This window comes from Bufo bufo, chromosome 5, assembly GCF_905171765.1.
Source record: "Bufo bufo chromosome 5, aBufBuf1.1, whole genome shotgun sequence".
In the NCBI taxonomy this organism is placed as follows: Eukaryota; Metazoa; Chordata; class Amphibia; order Anura; family Bufonidae; genus Bufo; species Bufo bufo.
In genome coordinates, this window is record NC_053393.1 from 258,480,883 (window position 1) to 258,493,472 (window position 12,590).

Sequence of the window (12,590 nt, forward strand, 5' to 3'; positions counted from 1 at the left end):
TCTGCAAAAATGCTTCAGGGTCTTTGCCTTCAGCTCCCTCGGGAAGCCCTATGATCCTGATATTGCAACGTCTTGACCTTCCTCTAGGTCTATAAGTTTTGCTTTTAGGGCCCCACTTTCCTCTTTTAAGAGTAGAATATCTCGTTTCATAGTATCAACCTCTGACCTTATATCTGAGGTGGCATCATCTAATTCTTGGAGTTTAGATCGCACTTTATTTAGGTCATGTCTAATAAATGATATCAGTTTTTACTGATCCCATTTGCATTGTTAAATTCTCTAAAGCATCGTTAGTTCTCTTGACGTGTAAGGATTTCAAACTAAAAAGAATGGCGTGGTATTAAACAAGCAGGAAGTGCTCAAACCCACATGCAGTTGTGCATATATATACAGGGGAGCAAATCCTGCACTTGTGGCCCGTTGCTAATGACGATCCCCAGCAAAAATGCATACAGTGGAGGATGCCCGCGGCAAACCACAAGTACCACAATAAACATCCTACACGAGATAGCAATTATGTAGATGTGATAATCAATATAACAATAGGTTTCTCAAGTAGCTCGGGACCTAACACTCACCTTCCTGTGCCATGTGGGCAATACTAGGAGCCAGTGGGCAAATTACAGGAGCATGAGGCCGACTCACAAACAACTCACCAGTTACCTCCTGATATTCAGTTTGTATATATAGAGATGCCTGGAGGTGTATAAACTCCAATTTAAATGTGCCTGCTTTCCATCTATAGGCTACATTTGGGTGCACCTGTGTCAGCCAGTCTTTAGTGGGACTCGCAGACTCCTCCCTCCTCCCATTGCTAGCATGGTTACATGCTGGAGGTAACTGGTGAGTTGTTTGTGAGTCGGCCTCATGCTCCTGTAATTTGCCCATTGGCTCCTGGTATTGCCCACATGGCACATGTAGGTGAGTGTTAGGTCCCGAGCTACTTGAGAAACCTTGGCGCGGTGCTCGGGCACAGACATGTCCTACACCATAGGACCTGTTGGCTAATCTCTCAATTTTAAAATCAGTTTGAGGGTTTAGTAAGACCGCAGAGTGCACCTGTCTTTGCTATTATTTTGTTATAGTGTAAGGATTTCACCCAAAATATGCGCATCTTCATTATTCATTTCTGGTTGGCTAGTAGATGTAAATATCCCCAGCTGACCCTTTTCCACAATTTCTCCTTCAACAAGCTGGTCTTGATTATTTTCTTTAGTGCTGTCGCCCTGGGTTTTAGAGGCAAGCCTTGTTTTGGTCACTAGGGATTTTAAATATTTGTCGATCTTAGATTGACCTCCTTCTGGTCTACCTCGGATTGACCTTTTGGTGGAGGACAATTCCACAGATTTTCTGCTGGTTTTTAGGGCCATGCCTTATCAGCCGACTAAATATTTAATATCAAAAACTTCCCAGCTGTTAAAACTTCGGCTCTCTATATGCACCACTGCAAAAAATGCGAGCTTCCACTGATCAGAGGGCGTCCCATACACATAGAAGTAATATGGAAACAAGAGGAATATGGCTCTTAAGATGACAACTCTTTTCCCACTCTTCTCTTTCCCCTCTTTATACCAGGAATTCCAGTCTTCCAACGACCGCTGGCCCCTCTAACTTCCTTCACTCCTCTTTTCCTGCTTTTGTGCTTCCCTTTCCTCACCCCCACCTCCTCTTACTGGACCAGCAGTGCAAACAGCACGGTCAGAAGCCAACGAGGCCATGGCCGGGGTCAGCGCAGAAATCAAGGGTGAGCAGCAATTCAAGCTGGGGGGAGAGGAGACCACAGATCTTTCAGTCCTGCAGTGCTGGGCGCCAAGCGCTTGATCCCACCTCAGCTTGTCCTCGCTCCGCCGGTCGTCAGAATCCGGAAGGGATCAAGTCCTCGGAAGAGCCAGGAGCAGGAAGTGCCATCTGGCAGCATGTAAGGTAGCCTGTGCGTGCAGAGTACAGAGGCCGCAGTCCTAAACATCGAGCGCGGCGTGCTCTTGCTAACAGTTGGGTGAGGTGGGGGGAGGGGAGGAAGCGCGGCACACACCACTACGTCATGCCGCCACGTTTGTCCTCTGTCTTTCTATAACACTGACTTTGACCTGGCCATCTTCCAAAATCATGGCACATTTCCTTTAAAGATGCTTCAAAAGGTCACCTAGAATGGGGAGCATCTTCAATTGGTTCCCTAACCTATTTAAGCTGCTTTGCCCAAAACTGTACTTGATTGTAGGAAGGTGCATCATTACCATATACAGCATTCATTCCTTCATGGATTTCTTTAGTCTTCTTTTCTTCCTTAGTAAGGAATTTAATCACAGGACGGAGCTCCAAATCCCTCACTTTTATTGTAGATCTGCACTGTACTGCACTTGTTGCCATCTTGTCACTTCCAGTGCTTTTATCAGACTGAACTGCTACTATGAATGTTGCATGTCCAGACATGTCTCAACCTGCACAGACAAGCTCAGCTCTCGAATACTGAAAGAACATGCTGATAACTTATTGAATATCCCTTGTATCTTAAAAGCAGGGGCGTAACTACCATAGTGGCATACCATGCGACTGCTATGGGGCCCAGGGCAAGAGGCGGCCCATTCTTAGTTGGGATTATCTCCTCTTCTACTGGAAGTGAAAACTTGGTCAGGACTCTACTCTCTAAAGGAACAACTTTTAGCAATTGAGGCAGTGGAAGAACCCTTCTGTCCTGTGTGGGGGGCCTGGTTTGATCCTTACTTCTCTATGTACGCCACTGCTTGCAATGTCAATTCCCTCCATAGTAGCAATATTCTATCTAGTGTTGTGTATTTTGCATTAGATATGTTAAAAGTTCTGCAATTTTAGGCTACGTAGGGTGTTCACAGCAGCAGAAGCAAAATGCGGCCTAGCATTGTCCTGTTGAAAAACTGCTCCTGAGACATTTTGAAGTAATGGTCATATCACTAGTTCCACAAACAAATCGGTGTACCGCTGAGCCCACATCAGGAATCTGCAACCTTTGTCACCCCAGCTGTTCTACAAAATTACCAAAGGTTGCTGATCCCTTCCCCACACCATAACTGCTGGAATAGAGTCGTGGTGAGCAGGCAGTCTTATTATTAGTTGCCACACGCTCCGGGGGCTAGTTAAAGAGCGCCATCATCCTGGTAAACCTTTTAAGTAAACAATAGCAAGAAACTTTTAAAGGGCATCTGTCACCAGATTTATGAACATTATCCTGCTGACATGCAAGATGTGCTCATGCCTGCTGAATGTAAATGCATTTAGTTCCATTTCTTTATGTGGTTTCAATGTGTAGAAAAACAATCGTATATGATATGTAAATAAGCAACTGAGTGCAATGAGGGGGGTGGTGTTGCACCCAGAGGCTCTGCTTCCTGCAAGGCTCCCACCTCTAAGACTGGCAGATAGTGAAAACATATTCACGCCTGGCCCTGAACTTTTGTGGGAGCTCGTTCGGTACATTCGTTGTACAGGGATGGAGTGCACGTTTTTCCACACATTGAAGCCACATAAAGAACTGGGATGACTAAAAGCATTACATTGACCTGTGTCTGCTCGCATATCAGCTGGATTAACGCTCATAAATCTGCTGACAGATGCCCTTTAATTGACTTTTATATAATGGCTTTCAGAGTCAAGTTCAAGTGCTCCATCTGTATATCCATCATCCTTAACCCCGTAATAGTATGTCACAGAGCACTGCTACATAACGCCCTGTGCCGTACTAGTATGTCACAGTGATGGAGCAGGTTAAATGATCAAAAGGTCCTTTGTATCCCAAAATGGTATCCGTAAGAACTATAGCTCACCCTCACACAGCTCTATTGGCAGAAAAATATAAAAGTGAATCAGAAAAGGGCAACACAAAGCAATCTTTTTAAAAGAGCATTTTAATTATTTTAACGTGGTAAAACACAACAAAAACCATATAAATTTGTCAGTTCCATGAATGATAAAATGTCATTTTTACTGCAGAGTGAACAACTAAAAACAGTGTTGGAATTGCATTCTTTTTTCAGACTTGACCCCCCCACCATTAAAAATTAGAAAATTCACCTGATGTACCTCAAAAATTTCCCATAAAAAAATAAAATATGCATAAAATAAGATCTCATATGGTTATGTAGATAAAAACAAAGTTATGCGGAGATCAAAAAACGAAAAAAGATAATATTAAAATATGCTGAGCCTTAAAGGGGTTGTCTCATCATAGACAATGGGGGCATATCGCTAGCATATGCCCCAATTATCTTATACCGTAGGTGCAGATCCCACCACTGGGCCTGCACCTATATCTGGAACGGAGCCCCCAAGGTGGTGGCTGGGGGACTCCGGTCCGGCCACCACCAAGCCGGCTCCCCATAGAAGTGAATGGGAACTCGCCGTGCATGACCAGCCACCACTCCCATTCACTCCGATGGGCTTGATGGGAATAGTGCCCCATAGAAAGTGAATGGAGGGTGGTTGCGCATGCACAGTGCACCCTCCTTCACTTTCGAGGCTCCGTTCTCTATATAGGTGCGGGTCCCAGTGGTGGGACCCACAACTATAAGACAATGGGGGCATATCCTAGCGATATGCCCCCATGGTCTATGATGCGACAACCCCTTTAACCCCTTAAGGACACAGCCCTATTTCACCTTAAGGACCAGGCCATTTTTTGCAAATCTGACCAGTGTCACTTTAAGTGCTGATAACTTTAAAACGCTTTTACTTACCCAGGCCGTTCTGAGATTGTTTTTTCGTCACATATTGTACTTCATGACACTGCTAAAATTGGGTCAAAAAAGTTTTTGCATAAACAAATACCATATTTACCCAAAATTTAGAAACATTTGTAAATTTCAAAGTTTCAGATACTTTACTTCTGTAATACATAGTAATACCCCCAAAAATTGTGATGACTTTACATTCCCCATATGTCTACTTCATGTTTGTAGCATTTTGGGAATGATATTTTATTTTTTGGGGATGTTACAAGGCTTAGAAGTTTAGAAGCAAATTTTTAAATTTTTCAGAAATCTTCAAAATCCCTTTTTTATGGACCAGTTCAGGTTTGAGGTCATATTGTGAGGCTTAGATAATAGAAACCTCCCAAAAATGACCCCATTCTAGAAACGACACCCCTCAAGGTATTCAAAACTGTTTTTTCAAACTTTATTAACCCTTTAGGTCTTCCACAAGAGTTAATGGCAGATTGAGAAACCATTTTGAAATTTAAATTTTTTGGAAAATTTTCCAATATAATCAATTTTTTCCTGGAAAAAAACAAAGGTTAATTGCCAAACAAAACTCAAAATGGGTTGCCCTGATTCTGTAGTTTGCAAAAACACCCCATATGTGGTCGTAAACTACTGTTTGGCCAAACGGGAGCACATAGAAAGAGGGGAACGCCATATGGGTTTTGGAAGGCAGATTTTGCAGGACTGGTTTTGTTTATACCATGTCCCATTTCAAGCCCCCCTTGCACCCCTAGAATAGAAATTCCCAAAAAGTGACTCCATCTAAGAAAGTACACCCCTCAAGGTATTCAAAACTGGGTTTACAAACTTTAACCCTTTAGGTGTTCCACAAGAGTTAATGGCAGATGGAGAAACAATTTAGAAATTTCTAATTTTGGGGAAATTTTCCATTTTAACCCATTTTTTCCAGCAATAAAATAAGGGTTAACAGCCAAACAAAACTCAATTTGGGTTGCCCTGATTCTGTAGTTTGCAAAAACACCACATATGTGGTCGTAAACTACTATTTGGCTAAACGGCAGGACATAGAAGAAGGGGAACGTCATATGGTTTTTGGAAGGCAGATTTTGCTGGACTGGTTTATTTACACCATGTACCCTTTCAAGCCCCCTGATGCACCCCTAGAGTAGAAACTCCATAAAAGTGACCCCATCTAGGAAACTATGGGATAAGGTGGTTGTTGTTTTGGGACTATTTTAGGGTAAATATGATTTTTGGTTGCTCTATATTACACTTTTTTGAGGCAAGGTAACAAAAAATTAAAATTCTAAAATTGTTTCTACATTCGCTATTTAGTTTTGTGGAACACCTAAAGGGTTAACATAGTTTGTAAAGTAACTTTTGAATACCTTGAGGGGTTTAGTTTCTTAGATGGGGTCACTTTTTTGGAGTTTCTAGTCTAGGCTACATCAGGGGGGGCTTCTAATGGGACATGGTGTAAAAAAAAAAAAACTGTCCATCAAAATCTGCCTTCCAGAAACCATACCCTTCGTTCTATGCCCTGCCGTGCGGCTATATAGCCATTTACGACCACATATGGGGTGTTTCTGCAAACTACAGAATCAGGGCCATAAATATTGAGTTTTTTTTTGGCTGTTAACCCTTGCTTTATTACTGGAAGAAAAGGATTCAAATGGAAATTTTGCCCAAAAATGGGTGTTTTGGCACCGTTTTTATTTTATATTTTTAACGCTGTTCATCCGAGGGGTTTGGTCAAATGTTATTTTTATAGCGACGATGCCCAATATGTATGGCTCTCAGACTTTGGAGACACTAAGCAGGCATCCTATAACTGCGGCCCTCCAGATGTTGTAAAACTACAATTCCCACCATGCCCTGCTGATGGCTGTAGGTTGTCTGGCCATAATGGGAGTTATAGTTTTACAACATCTGGAGGGCTGCAGTTTGAGGATGCCTGCACTAAAACTAATATTTTTTGGGGAAAAAAAATATTGTTTCTGTGTCTCCAAAGTCTGAGAGACATAGTTTTTTATGTTCTCTAGTGGACTGTTGGGGATTATAAAAATTTAGTACTCCATGGAAGTGTGATACTCCCTGAAGCAATCGATAACGCAGAGGCCCGGATGATCGGGGCACGTGTCACATTGAGTAGTGGTGTCCTTCCGTATCCCCCTCTTGTGACACACTCTGCATCTTTTTTGGGTTTGTCCCTTCTTTCCAGTATGGGGGACCACACCTGGAAAGTGTTGGCCAGGGACGATCCGGGTGCCTCCAGTTCCCGAGGTACTCCGGGCTGCTCTTTCCCGGTCCGAAAAGATCAGGTCCTTGAGGACTGCCTCATAGAATTGGAGGAATGTCCCTGTGCTGCCAGCGCTTCGGGATAGTACAAAAGAGTTGTACATGGCAACATGTACCAAGTAGACCGCAACTTTTTTGTACCATGCCCGGGTTTTGCGCATGGCGTTATATAGCTTGAGGACTTGATCAGAGAGATCAACTCCTCCCATATACCGATTGTAGTCGACGATACAATCGGGCTTGAGGACCGTTGCCGCGGTACCTCGCACAGAGACGGGGGTGGTGCTGTTACCATGGATTGTGGACAGCATAAGGACATCCCTCTTGTCCTTATACCTGACCAGCAACAGGTTTTCACTGGTAAGGGCACGGGTCTCACCCCTGGGGATAGGTACCTGGAGGGGGTGGGCAGGGAGGCCGCGTTGATTTTTCCGCACGGTCCCACAAGCGAACGTGGATCTGGCGGCAAGGGACCTGAACAAGGGAATGCTGGTATAAAAGTTATCCACGTACAAGTGGTAACCCTTATCTAGCAGTGGGTACATAAGGTCCCACACAAGTTTCCCGCTAACACCCAGAGTGGGGGGACATTCTGGGGGTTGAATACGGGAATCTCGCCCCTCGTACACACGAAATTTGTAAGTGTACCCTGAGGTACTCTCACAAATTTTGTATAGCTTCACGCCATACCTCGCCCGCTTTGTGGGAATGTATTGGCGGAAACTGAGTCTCCCCTTGAACGCAACGAGAGACTCATCAATCGCGACCTCCCTTCCAGGTACGTAGGCCTGCTCAAATTTGGAACGCACACAAAAAATATGGTATGAGGTACACGTTCACTACAAAATAATCAATTCACAGCCTGACAGAACGTTACTAACAAAAAACAATAAATATTTTATTAGGAAATAAGGGTGGGTATAGATAAAATCAGGCGTACAGAAATCAGTAGTGTGGAGAGGGAACTGTAATATATCATCCACAACTCTGATAGCCTGAATGAATCACCTATATATATGTGGCAGGAATCCAGTGTTGGAACACACTGATTGATATCCAGCCTTAGTATATAAGGTGTGATAGTACAGCACCCAGCCTGGGATGACTATGTAAAATGCAATATATTATTACAGCTGCTAATAGTGTAATCTGGTCAAATGACCCCCCCGGCGTTGTTACAGGATGCCGGCTGAATGATTTCAGCCGGCATCCCGTTCCGATTAACCCCCGCGGCGCCAGAATCGCGATTTAAAGTCATGACGTACCGGTACGTCATGTGTCCTTAAGGACTCGGGAAACATGCCGTACCGGTACGTCGTGTCCTTAAGGGGTTAAACGGTTTGTCCTGACTTGGGCGTTATGGAAACAGCATAGCTTGCTGTGCTATACTGTTTTCGTACATCCCATTCACTGCTGTGGGAATTTCGGAAACAGCACATTGATGGACGATCAGCCATTTCTGTAACTCCAGTTGCCCTGGGGCCAGTGCTTAATCTGGGTTTCCACATGAACTAAACTAGGCTGTGTCTCTACTTAATGTATATATTCACCTGCAGACAAAAATACAGTACTGTATATTTATAGTGCTATGGTATGTGCATTATGCATGTGATTCAGTCTCAAGCGTACATTAGGATGTAGTGGAAGGAAGCCATAATTAGGTTTAATAGACCTATCAAGACATGTATTTTAAGGGCTAAATGTTGTACATTGATGTTTAGATCACTGAGTAGTTGTAGACAATGCAAACAATCCATTCTTATGGTATAAAATATATCTAGCCATATAGTGTAGTAAAGCCAAAGCCCCATCATAACACAGGATGTGAGGAAAATATTGCGGAAGAAACTGTAATCACAAATACAATTGAAGGAGATGTGTCATGGAAATATTCCATGCACACAAATACTGACTGAAAGCTTCTCACCGCTGTAGAACATCCACGAGCAAATCATGTGTGTCTCTGCTCTGGTCAGCTAGTTCACATTGCACACATTATTTTTACATATTATGCCTCCATTCTAAGTTAAGCTTGTGCTATTTTTTTTTATTTCAATTGTAATATTAAAATGGTTGACAAAAAATAAATAAATCACACAATCAATAGAGACTGATGACAGAAAAGGGCTTTTGTGTAATAGCTATACATCGCATAATGCCATGGTCAAAACATTTCCAGAAATCCTCTGCAAGTGTTCATTCATACTTACAAGACTTATTTGTGATAGGAATGTTCTATAATTTTTTTTCCCTTTTATAGATAAATTGCTGAGATATAAGTTACTTATAAAATATTCACTTTAACCCCTTGAGGACACATTTTTCACCTTAAAGAGGACCTTTCACCTGAAAATGTAAGTTAAACTAAAGATATAGCCTTACTTGCCGGCCCCCGGTGGTGCTTATTTAGTTCTTCATTTTGCACTCAGTGCCCCCGTTTGTCCGCAATATTTCCCGCCTTCTATGCTAATGAGCCATTCGGCTCAACTGGGCGGGCCTGCAAAAGTTCTCCCGGCCGTGTCTTTCTTCTCTGCTCTTAGCCAGGGAGAAGAAGCTCCAGTTCTCGCGAGATTCGCGAGAACTGGAGCGATTTCATCCATCCTGAGCCGGCGCCATCTTGGATTCCCGCGGCGAGCATTGGAGCAGCGTCGGAGGCGGCGGCTCAGGATGGATGAAATCGCTCCAGTTCTCGCAAATCTCGCGAAAACTGGAGCTTCTTCTCCCTGGCTAAGAGCGGAGCGCGCTGATTGGATGCGCTCCGTGCCAGCGAGAAGAAAGACACGCCCGGGAGAACTTTTGCAGGCCTGCCCAGTTGAGCTGAATGGCTCATTAGCCTAGAAGGCGGGAAATATTGTGGGGGGCACCGCGGACAAACGGGGGCACTGAGTGCAAAATGAAGAACTGAATAAGCACCACCAGGGGCCGGCAAGTATGGGTATATCTTAAGTTTAACTTGCATTTTCAGGTGAAAGGTCCTCTTTAAGGACCAGGCCATTTTTTGCAAATCTGACATGTCACTTCATGTGGTGATAACTTTAAAACGCTTTTACTTATCCAAGCCATTCTGAGATTCATCCCACATTGTACTTCATGATAGTGGTAAATTTGAGTCAATATATTTCATTTTATAATAAAAAATCCATATTTACCAAAAATTTGGAAAAATTGCAACTTTCCAGATTTTAATTTCTCAGATTTTAAAACCGATAGTGATACCTCCTAAAATATTACTTTACATTTCCCATATGTCTAGTTTAGATCATTTTGTAAATGCCGTTTTATTTTTTTGGGATGTTAGAAGTCTTAGAATTTTAGAAGCAAATCTAAAAAGTTTTAGGAAATTTCCAAAACCCACTTTTTTATGGACCAGTTCCGTTATGAAGTCACTTTGTGGGGCTTACATAGTAGAAACCACCCATTAATGACCCTATTTTAGAAACTATACCCCTCAAGGTATTCAAAACTGAGTTTACAAACTTTAACCCTTTAGGTGTTCCCCAAAAATTTAAGGAAAATGGAGATTACATTTCAAAATTTCAATTTTTTTTGCTGATTTTCCATTTGAATCCATTTTTCATGTAACACATCAAGGGTTAGCCGCCAAATAAAATTCAATGTAGTTTACAGAACAGCCAATATGTGGTCGTAAACTGCTGTATAGACAAACAACAAGATGCAGAATGGAAGGAGCAACATAAGAATTTTGGAGGGCCAATTTTGCTGGAATGGTTTTTTGGAGCTGTGTCGCATATGAAGACACCCTGAAGTATCCCTACAGTGGAACCCCCCAAACAGTGACCCCATTTTGGAAAATACACCGCTCAAGGAATCTTTCAAGGTGTGTAGTGAGCACTTTGATCTAAAGAAAAATAAAAAATAAAAATTCAAGAAAAAGTTGCTTTAGGCCCACATTTTTCACTTTCAAAAAGTGTAACAGGACAAAAGGCACCCCACATTTTGTTACCCATTTTCCCCTGAATATGGCAACACCCCATATGTGGTGTAGTAAAGTGCAAGGGGCCGTCATTGACGGAAGATATGTGTCACAGAGGTTCCTGGCCTCGGTGAGGTAAGAGCCTGTAATTTAAAGTGTCAGCGGCAGCTAGTGCTGACTGACACTATTGGTTATTTAGTGTGGCTGTAAAGCCGATCCGGGCAGGCTCTTACTGGGAGCAGCCAAAGTGCAGGGTGGGTGGCTGTTCCCCACTTTCCAGGCCGGGTTTTGGTTAAGGTTATAAAACCCAGCCAGCAGTCTCAGCTAGGTGTGGATTATTCTCCATTTCACAATGGATCTGTGGAGTCTGTGGTTTGAGATCTGCATAATGTGTGCTGTACTAAAGGGCTGAGAGCCGCATGCTGGGAAGCAGTCCCTGAAGCCTGTTGGGGACTGCTACTGCCAAAACCGCTGACAAGGTGAATGCTTTTTTGTTCTGTGGACTTGCCATGGTGTGAATGAACACCAAGACGACAAACTGTAATTTTTGTTTGTGTGAATAAACACTGCACTGTTTTAAGTCAAAGACTTTGTTTTTGCCTCTGTACTGCGTCCGTTAATCTGCCTACCAGAGCGAATCCCCACAGTGGTCAAAAACAGATGCATGGGCGCACAGCAGGGTTTAGAATGGAAGGAGCATCATATGGCTTTTGGAGAGCGGATTTAGCTGGAATGGTTATTGGGAGCTATGTCTCATATGAAGACACCCTGAGGTACCCCTACAGTGGAAACCCCCAAGAAGTGACCCCATTTTGGAAAGTGCACCCTTGTATGTATTTTAAGGGGTGAAAAGGGCACCTTTGACGGAACAGATGTTTCACAAAAGTTATAAACACTTGTCAAAGGATTTAAAAGTACACGGCTGTGAAAATGAAAAATTACTACCAGACCGCAAATTTTCACTTTCACAAGGGGTAACAGGAGAAAATGAACCCTATTATGTGTTACCCATTTTCTCCAAACCATGGCAACACCCCGTATGTGCTTGTAGCTTGCTGTATGGGCGCACATCAGGCAAACTGCAAAATATGGATTTTACAGGCCTGAATTGGCAGACATGGATTTTAGGTGCTATGTCGCATGTAAAAAAATCCTAAGGTCCCCAGAAAATGAAAACCCCAAGAAGTGAACCCATTTTGCAAAGTGCACCCCTGTCTGAACATTTTATGGGGTGGATTGTGCACCTTTGACCAAACAGGTGTTTCACTGAAAGGTTGTCCTGGAACAACACGGGTACCATGACTTCCTGAAGTACTGGGGCCCTCCCCGGCCTGGCTTTGAAAAATTAGGGCCTTGATTACCACCTCTTGGCACTGAAAGTTCCTGTGTGGCCTGCAGATTGAAATAGCACATGCGCCTTGTACTGTACATTGCCGTCTGAGGTGCACCGCCAGCTTTTTGTACCACACTTCGTCTTTTGTGTGGCACTGTAGGGCTTCAGAACTTGATCTGAAAGATCAACCCCTCCCATGTGCCTGTTGTAATGAAGGATACAAACTGGTTTAGGGGCAGGGGAATTGGTGGCACTGTGAATGGTGGTTAGTAAAAGGACATCCATCTTGTACTTAACCGCCAACATGTTCTCATGGAGTAGAGTTCTGCTCTTG

General features: G+C 43.2%; 1 protein-coding gene across 1 annotated transcript in view; it reads left to right on the forward strand.

Annotated features, from left to right (window-relative positions):
• Positions 1 to 12,590, forward strand: part of SLC12A7 (solute carrier family 12 member 7) — a 408,366-nt gene that overhangs the window by 38,332 nt on the left and 357,444 nt on the right. The gene's annotated exons all lie outside the window — the stretch shown is intronic.